Source organism: Balaenoptera ricei, chromosome 6 (genome assembly GCF_028023285.1).
Source record: "Balaenoptera ricei isolate mBalRic1 chromosome 6, mBalRic1.hap2, whole genome shotgun sequence".
Taxonomy (NCBI): domain Eukaryota; kingdom Metazoa; phylum Chordata; class Mammalia; order Artiodactyla; family Balaenopteridae; genus Balaenoptera; species Balaenoptera ricei.
Window position 1 is genome coordinate 36,454,436 of NC_082644.1, and position 16,949 is coordinate 36,471,384.

The 16,949-nt window shown below is 42.9% G+C and overlaps 1 protein-coding gene across 10 annotated transcripts in view; it reads right to left on the reverse strand.

Annotated features, from left to right (window-relative positions):
* Positions 1-16,949, reverse strand: part of AOPEP (aminopeptidase O (putative)) — a 371,493-nt gene that overhangs the window by 251,170 nt on the left and 103,374 nt on the right. The window lies entirely within an intron of this gene.

A 16,949-nucleotide genomic window follows, 5' to 3' on the forward strand; every position in this document is an offset into this window, starting at 1 on the left:
GCATCACAAAGAAGCCCATTAACTCTCCAATTACTAAATGAGGAAACAACATTCTCTAGAACCCAAGCCAAGGAAAGAAGAGCACAGCATGTTCCAACTTAAAACCTTAAAACTGGGCTTCAAATTTACAGTCTACATAAGAAGACTATCCCCTGCACATTAATGTTTACTTCACTTATTTAAAATGAGTGTCCTAGCCAAGGTTCACATAAGACTATTTGTTTAACAAATAAAGATGTGTGTTTCCTGGAGTGTTTCTAATTGAGATCTGAGATCCCATCTCCTAAGAAATCCGGGCTTGGATACCTCCCGCAGGATGGCTTTGACAATGTGGGTATCCCCTATTGAGGGGAGTAGAGGGTCTGGTGTTCATAAGGAAGCACGCACATGGAAAAAACTATAGAACAAATCCCACCAACACATCCATCACGCTTTCAACAGTAAAGAAAAGTGGGGAAGGTCGAAACGATATCCAGTAGGATTTGTAAACTGAGCTATTCAGTAGGCAAGCAAACTTTAAAAATAGTGATTTGGGGGAGGCCAATTTCCCTCATCTCCTCCATTCTCTCACTCCTCCCTCCCCGATCTGCCATGCTCCCCCTGCTGTCTTTGCAACAGCAGTTAAACAGCCCTGTTTTCAAAGCCATGCTAACATCTTGGGAAACACCAGGGCAAAATCAAAGATTCTTTGGCTGGGCGTGTAATATAAAACTTCAAGTTGTTCCTGTTAAATAAAAACAGCCATGTTAATTTTGGTGCCATTGAAAACACAGGAAAATGCTGTTGCCAAATGGAAAAGGGAAAAAAAAAATAGCTTACCAAAAGGGAAGCAGTTGTATTTTCAAGACTTGAGAACAGTATTATAAAAACTGGAGAGCAAACTTGAAAGAGGTAAAAGAGATGTAAAAGAATGGTTGTTTTCTCTATTTAATTCTTTTCCTCCAACAAGGTAAAGGAATGCACCCATAATTCCCTGGAGGAAACATGGAATTCAAGCCTCAGGGGTTTCATTCCCTTGTACTGTAAATAAGGAACCATTTTCTTGCTGGGTCTCGAGCTCTTGGTTCCACCCTTCTGCAAATGCACTCAATAACACACTCCCGTGGTTTACAGATTAACTGAGCTCCGCAGCAAACAGAAAAAATATTCTGTACTCAAGATCTTGTTTTGAGCTGAGTTTGACAATTGATTGGAAGAGCATAATCGTAGAGGTAGAAATTGTTTATTTTCTGGTTCCACCTGTAAGTTAGGAACTATTCCCAGCAGTGCTTCCAAGTGCCTCTGAGTTCTTAAATACAGTAGACAGCAAGCTACACTTGTAATGATGGGTATAATTGCAAGGGATTCGCAGGAGACCATCCTTGGCTGATTTTAACATCTTTGGGAAAGAAACCAGAAAAGGGGAGATGGAAAGAAATGCCAAAGACCAAAGACTCTTGAGATCCTCTTTTTAGGGGCTAGAGGAGATTCTGGAACATTGATTTTGTTGTTGTTATTCCTAAAAAAATGTGTTATGAGAGAATACTTTTCACTTTAATTTTAATTTCAAGTATTACTGTAATGGTGATTCCTGTCTTACTCTCCCCTGTTTAAACTGATGTCCATACACTGGGGAAATCACACCAGCTTTGGCAAAAAGTAAAATTGCTTTCATCACCACTGCTACTCCTATATGCCTTCTTTCCCTCACTTTATAAATGGTAACTGAATGTCATCTACATGCCTGGTACTCTGTAGTATGCTGGTTGTGATACAATTCAGCGTCAGGTGAATATTTTTCATAGACAGTGTTTTTTCATTCCGAAGACATGACTTCCACAAACTGGCATCTCGGCAGCGCCCCACATTCTCAGTAAGAGCAATGAGTATACAGTAGCCCTGGCCTTGAAACAAAATCCTAGTTAGATTTCCTAGTTCTGAAGTTATTGTGAAATTCTGGTGGATCCTCCAAATAGATAGTACTTAAAAATTCACTGCCACTGGACAGCCAACATTGTTGCTCACTCTACACCTCTTTCCATTCAGTCTGCTACGGAAACCCAGGGGAGGGCCAGGGTAAGTGTGGGGAATGACATCAGGGAGGGCACTGGACACACAAGACTCCCCAAGGGGCGCAGCAGTTAAGAGACCGGGTTAGATCCTCCAGGGAATCAAGCTTAGAGGAGTTAACAGCCTGTTGAAGGGCTGAATTAGAATGCAGAGAGAATCAAAGAACTTGGAAAAGTGGTTAAATAAAATGAATTTCCAGGAAGGCATGCCCACCAGTCTGAAGTAAGGAATGACTAACCGTGTTGTTAATGAAGTAGTAAAAGGGAGCTATAATGATATAAATGGAAAGCAAGTCAGCTGCTCAGCAAAGTTGTTAGAGTTAAATATAAGATTCTGGGATTGGTGAATGAAATCATGGCACCAGGGAGAAGTGGTTTAGACTGCAGTCTCCACAGTCAGAGACTGGGGTTGAATTTCGGCTGTCACTTGGGTGATGGAAAAGACAGAGAACTACTCTTTTCTCAGTTTCTTCATCTACAAAATGCCAGTAATAATAGCCTCTACCCTGCAGAGGCTGTAAGGCTTAAACAGGATAACGCGTGAAATGTCCTCAGCACAATGCTGGGCCTAGAGTTAAGAGCTCCATAAATGGATCCTATTTTTACCGTGGAGACACCTTTGCAGCTTCCTGTGTCTGGTTTTGGACTTTTCAACTTCTGAGTAATGACGAGAACTAGAAAGTGATCCAGAAGAAAGCCACTGAAATGATTAAAGAAAAGGAAACTAGAAACCATAAAAAGGAACTCAAAACTGTTGGGACTATCTAGCCTAGAAAAGCAAAAGGCGGAAGGTTAAGTAGCAAAGCAAATAAGCAATAAAGCTCCCCTTATTCAGAACGGGGTGACCAGCTCTTCTGCTCCTGGAGTTAGGCTGTGAGGGCAAATATGTTATTGCAGCAAGAGGAGCAAGGGTTAGCTATAAAAAAGAACTTCCTCACAATTTTCTTTTTATGAAGTGTCATTTCCCTCGGCCTTAGAGACCAGACAAGCACAAGTCTATTTCCCATCAGACGAAGCATCCATTTCAAAGTATAAGAAAAATGAGCCTCCAGTTGCTGCTTTAGCTTCTAACAAGATCACCACATTCCTAAAGGGGTCCAGGGTCCTGCCAGGTGGCGGAGGTGACACAAATGACCAGCAGCTCCAATTACTGGGCTCTCTGAGCCTCTGAGCCCTTCTGTAACAGTTCTCTTTGTCTGTTCCCCCTAAGTGATGACTGTCCTGCCAAACCAGTGTGGGGATCACTATATTCTGTGTGTGTGTCTATAGGAAATAACTACCAGGGAGGTCAATAGGCTGAATGCCTGTGGTGTGTGTTTACATATAGTGCAGAGGCCTATAGCTTATATCAATTTTGTACCCACTAAAGTGGTTGCCCTTTAGAGATTTAAAAAAAAAAAAAATTGTCATGCTGGTAAAACATTTTCCAAATTTGTTCTTTCGTGTCATGCCTTATTAAGGCTGAAATAAATCATGTCCATTGCTTTCCTCCCATTGATGTTACCAGAAAAAATTAGATTATTCTGGCCAACATGAAACCATAATGGAGTAGCAGGCTAGGCCCTGCCAACTATTTAAAATTGAGTTGTGAGTGATATGCTCTAAAATTATGTGGCATATGGATATTCAACTGAGCTTTAAAAAATGTTTCATCACCACTGCCACAATTCAACCAATTCCTTGAAGAGCCTGGAAATTCGGACACATTTGGTTGTTTCCGTAACTCACTACTTTCCACTTCCCTTTCTGGCATTTCATTCTATGTTTTCTGTATTCAGATCATGCTTGGCCTTCTGCCTAAGTCTGAAGATTAAAACCATTAAAAATCTACCTCCTCAACATCCTCCTATTTAAAAAAGAGATAGCATTAGCCTTCTCCTTCATTTTTTTCTCACTGTGGTTAAAGACTATTTTCCCCTTTCCTCCTTCAAATTTTCTGACTTGAAACCTACACAAAGGCATTATTTTATAAGACTGGTTGCTGGCCTTTGGGTCTGAGCTAAGTGCAGCCTCTTGCTGGCCTACCTCTGGAGTAAATGCTCTGCTTTTAGAAGCCCAGCTACAGGTCCCCACACCAGCTAGTACTGCTCACTCAACACCAGGGCGCAACCCAAATAAATATAACCGACAGCTCAAATTGTGTAAATAATATCCAGTTCTCTTTACCAGAAAAATAAATGGTACTTCTTAATGCTATTTAAAAATAGCAAATATATGGGTTCGTTTTTTTTTTTAAAAAAGGTTCTGTAAACTTCCAAAGTTACTGAGAATAGAATGAACACAATTTTACAGTTGTTCAAATTAATGAAATCTGAAGAACAAGGTCATTACAAAACTAGTGAAAAGGGGATCATCATGGCTTCCACTTGGTTTATTAGATGAGGAATTGGGCCTATATAAGCAAGAGCTTCACAATGATACATGAGGTTTATTAATCTTATTTCCATCCCTACTTCACTGCATGGAGGTTCCTCCAAGTCTTAGTGAGCCACACAAAAGTGCTGATATTCCATTGCGTTGGAAATTTCCCAAAACAGAAATTTCATGTGTTTTCACCTACAGTTATAGCACTGGCGGGGGAATAAATCAGATGCAGGCACATCCCTACTTCCCACAAGATGGCAGGTATATCAGCAGAATAACAGAATCTTTGCGCAATTTATTGACTCTAAAACGCACCAACAGTTCCATGCAGCATTGTTTACAGCAGTAAAATAGTCAAAGATCCCTAATCTGGAAAAATGAACTGAGAACATCCATAGAATAGAATACCATGCAGCTAAATAAAAACAGAATGAGAAAACTCTCTAAGGCCTAATAATAGAAAGAAATCCAGGATATAATGTGAAGTGATACAAGCACAGTATAAGCAGGGTGTGTGCTCTGCCCTCTTTTGTATAAGAAAAAGGAGCAGGGATAATAATCTGTATAGTTTTATTGGCTATTTATTATTGCATCTGCATGAAGAGACTCCTTAAAAAAAGAAACAACCAGTCCAAAATGAAGTCACTTGTGCTTAAGCCCCACATCAGCAAACCAAAACCTAATACCTAGCACAACTGCAGTTTCAGCCTCTCCCAGGAGCAGAATTTTCAACCAATCAGTCTGGAATTTCCTAATCAACATCAGTGAGGTAATCTGCATGACAGATGCACCTTTCCTCCAAAGGAAGGTGACTTTGCCTGAAACAACCTTTTCTTTTGTTTTTGACTTCCTTGTTCACCCACTTTCTGCCTTTAAAAATCTTCCATTTTGTACAGCTTCCCAGAGCACATTTCTGCTTGCTGTCCGATTCATGAATCACTGAATAAACCCAATTTATTGGGATCTTCAAATTTACTCAGTTGAATTTTGTTTTTTAATTAGACACAGAAGGTTATACAAAAAGCTACTAAAAGTATATAAGGAATGAGAGGAATGGGGTAGATGGAAACAGAGGTGGGGAACAAAAGTAGAAAACAATTTTACTAAAGAAACTTACTATTCAAACGCCTTTTAAGATTGATTCCTTTGCAAAAGCGTCTTGAGCCATTCTGGGCTACAGGATTATCTCAACCAACACAGGCGGTACTATTTACAAAATGCTGTGTGTGCTTCTGGGAGAGCGACCTTGGAAAGGCTGTAGAGTGGGACTGGTATTCAAAGGAGAGCAGTGCGAGTCACCCCACCCTGCTGCTGTTTGCCCCCTCCATCCTGGCCTTATTTCTGACTCTGAGCCTCTCTCGCTCCATTTGGAAGCAGCAGATGCGGCAACACTGGGTTCTTTCGGAAGTTTCCATCGTGTAGTCCTTTCAAGCACAGGTCAGATAATGCCTCTGATACCAAGAACGAACCAGAGACGGATCAGAGACAGCTGCTTCAGGCGGGGACAGGGCTCAATCTCTGACCCAAAAGTGAGGGGAAAAGAGGCCACTGTCCAACTGGTGGACCCAAAGCCCCAGAGGAGCTTGGACAGTTCAGTCGAGTCCAGGTGGGATCCCAAATCCCCGGAAGATCAGGATTTCTTTTAATTTGTTATTAGATATGGAAAAGGAACTAAGAAATGCATTCGACCTAAACCAAAACTGCCCAGTGGTTTTATTCTGCTGCCCTCTTCAACGTTCTTTTGAGGGGAAGAAAAGTTAATATGTATGTTTAAACTACTAAAGTTAAAGCTACATCCCTAAAGGAAGACCTGACAAGAATATAGGTGCTACTCTAAAATGCTGCCTCAGTGAATTAAGAAATTCCATTTGTACAATCTAAGTAATCTGGACTCAATAACTCTTTGAAACAAACCTTTCATGTTTTCATACTACCATGGTTACTTATCACACCTATTTTTTTCTTCTCGCTGCAGCTATTATTTCAGAGAATCTTGGACATTCTGGGTTGGTAGGGACCTTAAAGTTTGTGATTCACACCCATAAGCAATAAATCATAGGTGTTTTCTGACCCAGAAAACTACCAAATTTCTCCAAGCCTACTGAAACAAAGGGACCAATGCCGAGGGCGTTTTACACATGATCTTATCTAATGCGCTAAGAGTCCTGGAGGTGAGTAGTGCTTTCACAAACGAGTAACCGGGCTAGGTTTCACAGCACTCAACGGCACAGTTGCATTGCCACCTGGTCTTCTGACTGCAAAATCAGGACTCTCTTTCCACCATCTCACATGGTGTCCCGAGGGTGGGAAGGACGAGCACGGGCTCTGAAGAAACATGCAGTAACAGCACGGCAGTTCTACAGGCTAACCAAGGAGAAATAAATGAAATGAGAAGACAGTAGGTGCACTTGGTTGCCTGGGGCTCGCCCTTCGTTAGCTCACAACCCAGGCGTGGGCCTGCAGGTTTCTACCACTCAGCGCAGGCACACAACCATCATTAGGCTCCACTTGCCCTATGCCTCAGAGGCCGAGAGTCACAGAAGCCGAGGCCCTGATCCCAGCTGTCAGCAACTGCTGGGACTCATCACCCCACGAGATAAACTACTCGGCTGAGCAGAAAGTAGGAGAATCATGGGAGGGGCTAGGCAGAGAGGCCTTACTCAGTAACAGAGATTCCAGGTCTCAGACACACTGGGGAGAGCTGCCACAACAGGGCTGGTCTTGAGGGAAGCTGTGGGGAGCCTGTGACAGCCGGGCCATGGAAGGGGGCTGAGAGCTTGTTTGGGAGGATCAAATGAGAGAACGTATATATATGTTATATATGTTGTGTGTGTGCATGTGTGTGTGTGTGTGTATCCTCTCACTTGATCCTCACAAACATATATGTATATGGAGACACTCTACAACCTGTAAAGAGTCAGGTGGTATCATCATTAAAGAATAAAGGCTGGAAGGGAAAGGATCCAGAGTTGCTCAAAGCCACTGACTTCTTTTTTTAATCCTAAGGACTAATGATGCTTTTGTTTGTATAGGCAAAAAAGAAGTAGCTCTTGTAAATTAGTCAGGGCCCTGGGTTGTAAATGTCAGAAACACAGCTCAACTAGCTTGGGCCAAAAAAAAGGGCAGGGGCACACAAGTGAATGCCATTTCTCACCCATATTTCTGCTTCTCTTACGTTCTCTGAGACCAGGTGCCCCTGGTGATTGGAAACATAGTCCAGTTGCCCTCACACCACACACTTCGCAGCCTCCTCTGCTGTTCATTCCAACCAGGAAATCCCAGGGAAGGACTTGTGCCAAAAGTTAAATAATAAGATCCCTACACAGAGGTGCCCCTAGGCCAGGGGTTATGAAGAGTAAGTGGCTTGCGTCCCCTGGAGGGAGACAGTGTGATGCACAGCCATGGCTTGGGAGGGTTCCTGAGAGCTGAGGAGGATGCGTTGACTAGCACTGATCTTCCTCTCAGATCCTCAGTCAGATCTCAGGGAGGTTATCTCGAGGACCAGCAGAGACGCTCTCCTCCAGGCACCTCTGGGAGCCCACTGAATGGGAGAACACATGGTTGGTGGTGGCAACGTCAGAAAGGTAAACATCTAGATCTGGGCCTATTTCCCTTCAGATGTTGGAGGAAGTATTACAGAATAATAAGGTGTACATTCATTTGTTCTTGAGAACAAGCACCCTCTCTTTCACCTCTACCTTTAGAAATATAGTACAGATTACCTTCAACAACTTTGGGCCTTACACATGGAAGTCAAAGAAGAGGGGTTCCCGGAATAAAGAGCCATCATCTGTATCCTCAAATAACTTGAAACTATCCAAGCATTTGTAGGCATGAGGCTGAATCCAAGGGGTTTCCTTCATCTGTCCATTCACTCTCCTCACCCCAACTTCCAGACACCAACTTGTATGGTCTCAGAAGGCAGGAGAAAAGCTCAAAGTTTTGGGGCTTCCTTGGTGGCGCAGTGGTTGAGAATCTGCCTGCCAATGCAGGGGACACGGGTTCGAGCCCTGGTCTGGGAAGATCCCACATGCCGCGGAGCAACTAGGCCCGTGAGCCACAACTACTGAGCCTGCGCTTCTGGAGCCTGTGCTCCGCAACAAGAGAGGCCGCGACAGTGAGAGGCCCGCGCACCGCGATGAAGAGTGGCCCCCGCTTGCCGCAACTAGAAAGAAAAGCCCTCGCACAGAAACGAAGACCCAACACAGCCAAAAATAAATAAATAAATAAATAATTTAAAAAAAAAAAAAAGCTCAAAGTTTAAAAAGACAAAATTCAAACAGATGCAACAGAGATGACCCTGGACCACACAGGAAAGGTCAGAATTATTCCCAAAGAGGTCTGTCCCCCGAGACACCACTTAAGCCGAGGAAGTACCTCACCCCCCAACCCCAGGGATCTGGTTACCAGAACAGGCACAGGGGCCAGGGTGGAGCGTCTGGAGGCTGGCAGATTTTCTGGGTCCCATTTCCTGTGGTGGCCTGGGGACCGGGGCCTGAGCCCCCTACCAGGCATTGTGCCTTGCTGAGCTCTGGGGTCCGTAATCTCCTGATTGCTTGCAGCTCTGCTAGGAGATATCAAAGACAGGAAGAAATGGTTTGAAGCCAAGCAGAGGGGGTGAAAGAGCAGGGAAGGCTGACTGGGGGTGGAGGGAGACTGGAGGGGGTAGCGGGGAGAGCCTAGGGGCGGGGAAGGTTAGGCCAAGGGAGAAGAGAAATCAGAATTAAATGAAAACAGCATCTGTAGCTGGGCCCCTCTCAGTAAAGTCCTGCCATGCATCCATTAACCCTCCGTCGATGAAAACAAAATCCAGGGGCCTGGTGCCTGCCTGCTGGGGCACATAAAGCGTAGGGGATATAATATCTTCCAGGTGGGTGTGCCCAGAAGCACACAAAGGTGCTTGACAGGTCGTTTAAAGCTGACTGTCAAGGTCAAAACAACACCACCTGCAGGTTAAACTGAAATGTCTTCATCCATCCCCCTCCCCGGGTTGTCTGCTGTTGTTTGTTTTAAACCAAAGCAGAGTTTGAGCAGCAGAGAAGCCTGACAACTGTTCAAACATATGTACGTGCAACTTATTGGCTTGCAAATGGAGATATCTGGAGGCTAAAAACAAGTGGGGGTGGAGGACGGGGGACTGACAAGTTAGCTGCTAACTTTGAGGAGATGTGGGGAGGGGGTCTGAGTGGTAAATTGCCAGGCTGAAGGAAGAAGGCCTTTTTCCACGCAGCATACTCCTGATGTAGTATTTGGAAATGCTGTTTTGCATTGATGGTGCACAGAGCAGAGGGGGCTATTATGAAAGGAAGGGGCCCCTGACCTTGAGATCTGTTTATTTTGCAATTAACTAGGGGTAAGAGAGGCCCCTTCTGAACCTCCTGCTTGCAGGCCTAACAGTTAAATGCCTACTGCTGCCCAGGTGCCTAAGTACAAGGAAATCGCAGGCTTGTGATCTAACTAGCCCTTACATCAAAAAGAAAATATACCTGTGTGTAAATCACTGAATGAAACTGAGTCACCCCCACTCCTGTTCAAAATAAAACTCAAACCTAATCAAATCAAAGAATGTTAAGGCTCTAAGACACTCTGCAGGCGATTCTAAATCAGCCCCTTACTTTTCCAGAGAAGAAAACTAGTCCAGGGAGGCCCAGTGACTTGCCAAGGATTCTGGCCTGTCACTGGGCCCAGCTCCTGGGGAACACATCTTCCTTATGAATAACAGACAAGCAGAGAGCATCACCAAGGAGCTTCCCCACCATCCTCTTTCCTCAGTCTAACATGCTCACCTGAGAGAAGACGGCAGGGTGTACAGTCTGTGAAAACTTCCCAAGAGACACTTACCTGTCCAGAGACACCCTCACAGTCCCCACAAAATAACACCTGCAGCAGAATCACCTGGGCAGAAGTGTTAACATTCCAGATGCCAAGACGGCACCTCAAACCCACTGAATCAGAGTTTCCGTGGTGGGGCCCAGGTAGCTGCAGAGACCCTAGGGCACTAGCCAACCCAATGGTGTGCAGGGAGAAATGTTAGAACTTCCTTTCATAATTGTTTTCTTCTTACGGCAACTTTTAAGTTCCCATTTTTGTGTGTTTTTTATAATATACCTAATATATTAACACTGTACTAAGTGTATACAACTAATAAATAAATATAAATATATGGAAGGGGTGATTGTTCAAAAATTGATATATAGTCAGAAAAGTGTGGGACCTCCTGCACTAAATGGTGACCCCATCTTCTTCACTGCTGTAAAGCAAGGCCTTTGAGCAGCACCTGACACGTGGCAAGTCCTCAATTGCTACTGACAGCATGAAAGCTGGATTCCGCAGCCAGCTGTGCAATGAATGGGCTCCAAGATATTTCTTCCCCAAGAATCATTTCCTAAAGTGTGTTTTGAGCAGGTGGTTTTCTTGAGACCACAGCGGCCCCATGAAATGAGCATGGTAAAGGGGGATCCCTGGGCATAAGATTTGGGGGAATACTGCATATTATGGCCCTGTCTTTGAGAGGTACCTATATGACAGGATATTAAATCAGAATAATAAGGATATTAAAGGCTTTCTTAGAAGCCCTCCAGTAAAGACTCCCTTTTAACTTTGTTTAATCCATTCATTTCCTAAAGTAATTAACCCACAGTTCCTTTTCCCACATTATAAACATTCCACAAGACTAGTCGTCTTGGATCCTAGGTAGAAAATCCTGATTTAGGCTACAGATTTCATATTTCCTTGGAGCCAGAGAATCATCATCATTCATCACACCTGTCCATTGATATGAGTCTACTGAACGAGTCCTTGGCTTTGCCCATCCATCCTTTCCAACTGCCAAATTGCACATGTATGATAAAAGCTAGAAACTGCAGCTGACTCATTCTCAGAGTAGGTTCTCGGGGTCTCCTCTTAGGGGAGACTAACTCAAAAACGAGGATCCGCCAACCACAGTCCGCATATCTCAGCAAGCGGGCCTCTAAGGAGCAAAGGCCTTGTGGTGAGTCTCCAGGCTCACAAGAGCACCCTGGCTTCCTTGGCCAACCTACGTTTTGGCTGGAGAGCCCGAGTATCATTCTCACACTCTCATGAAATGGAATTCCAAGATTTCCATTTTAATGGAGAAAAGGGGATGTGATCATTTTCAGCAAGCTGACGGGGAACATAAAGGGCAGATTTGGCATTCTGTCTTTCCGGAACAATGTCTAGACTTTCTGAGGAGGCACCTCTATAAACAGCATGGTTAGTTAACCAAGAAATATAACATTTCTATTTCAAGCTTCTTCAAGCTCCACTCTGAGGTTAAATCAGAGTGGGCTTTTGCAATGTACCCACAAATCCCACAAAGTAATCAATTTTTTAAAAAGTAGCACACTTTTAAAGGAGTGTTTCCTCACATCTTTGGCCTTTTAAAGTTAATGCTTCTTTTTAAGAAAAGTAGCTGGGATACTCTTCCAATTACATTCTAGGGGTGGGTAAAGGGACAAGGCAATCTCTTACCCACTTTATGCAAACAGGCCTCTGGGGCTCAGACGGTGGTGGGCTCCAGATGCACAATGGCTGTCATACAACAGAGGCAATGTTCCCTTGAGCAGAGCTATTCATAGATTGTGCCTTGCTTGAGAACTGTTTCCGGAGTTGGTGTTTTCCCTAAAAGGAGTCTAGCCTTAAGAGAAATACATACACCGCTCCATGGCCACACGCACACACAACACAGTCCAGAAGCCTGGAGCATTTGCTCACTCTGTGAAGTGCTTCAAGGAGTGAGAACGCACAAGACTGGCAATAGTCCAACTCAGACAACTTTGCACATTCAATTCCATGGTACTTTTTCACCCAAGGAATGTATGTTCTATTCAGTAATGGTGCTTCTGTAGAGAAATAACTGAGAGGAGAAAAAAATACAAGGCTTTTCTTTGCAATGGAAAAATGGAAAAGTAGGGCCAACTGGCCATCTCAGGCTCAAGGGCTGGAAAAGATTAGGGGCCTACGATGACATCAATAGAGAGAGAAGATTACGAACGTAGGTAGATGGATGATTGCTTCAGGAAGGCCTTTCAAAGGCCTGACAACTTCTCTTGAAGAATGGCCCCAGCAGTGTTCTCTGAAGGTAGGACTGTCAGTCTATGTGTGCGGAGAACAGTTCAAAGAAAACAAAACACTTAAGCGTAATCTTTCAGAGGGTGAGGAATCGTAGTAAAATGGTGATAAAATGCTACTTCGGGATCTGACAAGCAGCACAGCTGTTTGATGGCAAGAAGAAGATTCTGGCTAAGCCAAAAGCTGTGAGTTCACTCTGCCTGTTGTTCCTCTATACAGAGAATCTGGCCCCAACAAAGTCATGTGATCCAGGAATTTGCCTGGTACCCAGATTCTATGGTTGCATCAAAGCGAGACCATAGTGAACACTGATCTTCAACTAGACTCCATGACACTATGATTCTACAGGGGGACCTTGAAGCAAATATATATACCTCAGAGAGGGTTACAGATAAGTCTTGCCTAAGTCTGAACCCCAGGCTCTGACAGCCATCCCAGGATGAGGCCCTTTTACTTCTGTCTCTGACTTCCCAGCTCTAAGTGACCTGGGGACGTCATATATTCTCCTGTACCTGCGCTGTAAAGAATGTAGCATATGCACACCTTTTCACTCCTGTCTCAATCATTACAGACTGATATTGTCAAAACTAACCAAATAATCACAGTCAAGGGCTTCCAGAGTCCCAGAAGAACATCGCCTTGTGAATACCTGTTTCTATTTCAAGAAAGAAAAATGAAAGAACCAGAACACATTAGAAGGGGAAAGCCCTTCTCTGTAAGATAGGAGGAAAATAAAGTCAAATAATTTTCTTAAGAAGAAAAATAGAAATAGAAAACAGAGTGGAGAAATAAACACAAAGAAAGCAACAAAGGGGAAGCATCTGAGGGGGCCTGAGCCCCCTCGTGTGGACCTGTGGACCTTGCTACTCACAACATATCCTATTTGCTCATTGCTCCAGCAATGGCAGGCGTGCCAGTAAACAAAGGATTAAAATTTTACAGGAAAAAAAAGAAGGTATGAGCTGCTTTCTATCATTCACACCCACCTGTTTGTAAAAACAGAAAAGAGTTATAGAGGAAAACAGGGAAAGAAGTGCTCCTTCAAAATACTTTTTAAAACAATCCATGCAGAAAGAAGAATTTATTAAAGTCTGGGAAACAAACAGCAACAATAGCAAAGAAATTAAACCCACACATAGACCCCAAAATCCACAGCACATCAGAGAGAGCAGAGGAGCTGGCAACCTTGGTGAACCGAAAGGTACACAAATTTCTCGCTCAAAATCAGTTTTCCCAAGGAAAGAATCACTATGGTTGCATCCTGCCTTGAAATCAAGGGGTCACAGCCCCTGAAATCTATAGGAGGATTGTTTAAATGTATAGCAGTTTTTGGTTTAGGGGAGCCAAAAATTCAAGTAGAAGCTAACAAAGAAGAAGAAAAGAATAATTCCCCAAACTGTGAAACCTTGCTACTTAAGATAATGACAAAAATTTACGACTGCTTCCTTCCCCAACAGAAAGGAACACAATCAGAAGACTGAAAACAACAGGCCCTTTGTACCAGCATGTTATGTTTTGCCTATTCTATTACACACTGGCTGGGAGATAAGAATAAACAGGGCAATACCCTGTCTAACCCCAGGAGGAGGAGGCGGAAGGAGAGCTGGCTACACTCACTCTTGGGCATGTACGTGCACACCGCTTATCCGCAAATTGAGGTACTTAAGAAAATTGGGCATGCAACAGTCAGGAACTAGTACAAGCATTCAGAAGCCTTTTATTGCACAATCAAATCTTTTAAGAACAAGTCATGTGTAATAGGGAGCTTTATAGTTTTGCTCCACTGTGAAATGCACTGAAGATATTTCAGTAATTGATCATTATTTCTCTACGTTCTTTACTTATCAGTCCTATTTTTGTTCAGTCTTTAAAAACCTTAAAAATTAGGCTGAGCAAACATATAAATAATGCCTCCCTCCTTGTGACCTGTTGTGTTAAAAAAAAAGCTTGCAAGAAATCAACCAGCAGCCACTGGGGAGAGTTGCCAGTCTGGGTGCCAAGTGCTCTGATGCCCCCTCAGTGGAGAATTCTGCTCAAGCACAGTAGATGCTAAGCCAAGTCAGGCTCCAATCAGTCAGTCACAAGATGCTATGGCACCACTGGTCCCCAGAAAGCCGAGAAACGATTTGACCTCTCTGACAACTCTCTCCGTATACACAGGACTGCGTGGAACCATCAATCTCTGCTCAACCTCTGCCCTTTCTTAGTGGCTCTCCCTCACTTTCCTCACATGGGTGTATGGGTGGCTCAGGTGACCCAAGCCCTGCAGGACCATGGCATTTCCTGGTGCCCAAAATGAGTCTAAGGGAAGCCATTCTAAAAGCTCATTGCTCTCTAGCCGTGCTGGCCTTCTTTCTGCTCCTCCAGCCCATTACAACGGTTCCCTTGGGGCCTTTGGACTTGAACTTCCCTCAGCCTGAGTTGCTTTCCCACCAGATTACCACAAGACTGGCTCCTTCCTGTTCTTCAGTCTCACTGCAAAAGTCACTCTTTAAAGAAGCCTTTGCCTCTTCACCCTAACGACGCTACTGGTCCCCAGTTACTCTGTCACTTAACGTGGCTATATTTTCTTCATAGCACACATCTTAGTTGTTTGTTTTCATGTATACTATTCTCTCCCCTGACTGGAATGTAAGTTCCGTAATGATAGAGATTTCATCAACCTTGTTCACCCTTGTAGACTCAGCATCTTAAATCCTACCTGGCACACAGTACGCGCTTAATAGAACTTTAAGAATGAGTAAATGAATAAATAAACAAACAAATGAACTGATGAACGAGACAATCTGGTACAGAACCAGAGGGAAAAAGATCAAAGCAGAATTGGTCACCTATCATCAACCACACTGCTGCCTTTTTTTTTTGTCCCCAGTTTTCCAAGAAGGACTGGGGTGAAACTACACGTGAATGGTAGAGTGGGGAAGCACAGCCATAGAGGACATGGCTTTTTTATTCAATGCTCTATACATAAAACCACTCTGAAATAATTTGCAGAAGATTCTTCAAATTCAAATAGAGGAGGAAAAAAACAAGAACATATTTCGATGTCAGCAAGGTAGTTCTGCCAACCTAATTACACCCCGTGACATGTAATTGTGAACTGCTGAAAGACAAATGGTGGAGCAAAGCACTTATTACAAACATACGCAGAGGTAAGACTGAGGTGTTAATTTTGAGACAACTGTCATAAATCTGATTCCAGGATATTATTCCATCAACATTATTATTATTATAACAAAGAGTGTAAGGAGGATGACGAACTCCTTTCATGAATTTCACAATACCTAGGAAATTAGGCTTACTAGTCAATGCCTGGCTGAGACATTTGAGAAAATATGAGGACACAATGAAAATGGCAGAACGCTAATTACACCAACATGAAGAGAGTTGTTCTATACATTAGAGACTCATTTAAAATGCATTCCTATCTTCATTTAGATACCATATTACTCAATCCAAGAAACGTACACTCCACAGCTCCTCATATGGCAGATTCAGCCTTTATAGAAGGCAAAAGTAAAATGAAACAAAAACAGAAAGCCCACATTTACAAAATGAGAAAAGGATGGGAATGGAACTGTGAATAGTGCCTTAGAGGCAAACTAGTCATTTTTCTTAAAATCAGAATAGAATGAAAGTGTCTCTCCCCTGGAGCAGTGATTCAGAAAAAGGGGAGGGGTTGATAAGTAACAGTCCCTAGTATATTAAAAGGTGACAAAAATCATGAAGTGCGGTATTGATAAATGTTCTAGTTACTGCTATGTTTGAAAAACACTCCAAATTCTAAACTGTTGTCTGTTTATTATTTACTTTGTTATAAATTGATTTGTCATTATCATACATTCAAATTGTATGAATGTTTTTTTCTTGCTTTATTGAAATATCAGAATCAGGCTCAAAAACAGACTCAGAGAGGAGAGTTTTAAGGTTATTCATGTGAACTATGATACGTAATATGCAAAATACAGTGAAATCATTAGGGATATTATCCCAAAAGTTTTTAAAACTTTTATTAATAATTCACCCATTTTAGTTCATGTGGGACTGCTTAATGTCATCTACTAAAAAAAAATACTAAGTTTATGTAAAATGTTATTCATTATGATTAAGACCTAGTCACTAAAGAAATCCAGAGGTATGGAATTTATGATCTTACATACATGTTTATAAAATGTGGACTCAGGAAAGAAGCATTTAATTTACCAAGGAATCCTTTGATCTCCAGTGCATTACAACTAATAGGACAATGGCAAATTTCAGTGTAGATGTCTTTTTTTTTTTAATAGATCTTTATTGGAGTATAACTGCTTCACAATACTGTGTTAGTTTCTGTTGTACAACAAAGTGAATCAGCCATATGCATACATATGTCCCCATATCCCCTCCCTCTTGAGCCTCCCTCCCACCCTCCCTATCCCACCCCTCTAGGTGGTCGCAGAGCACCGA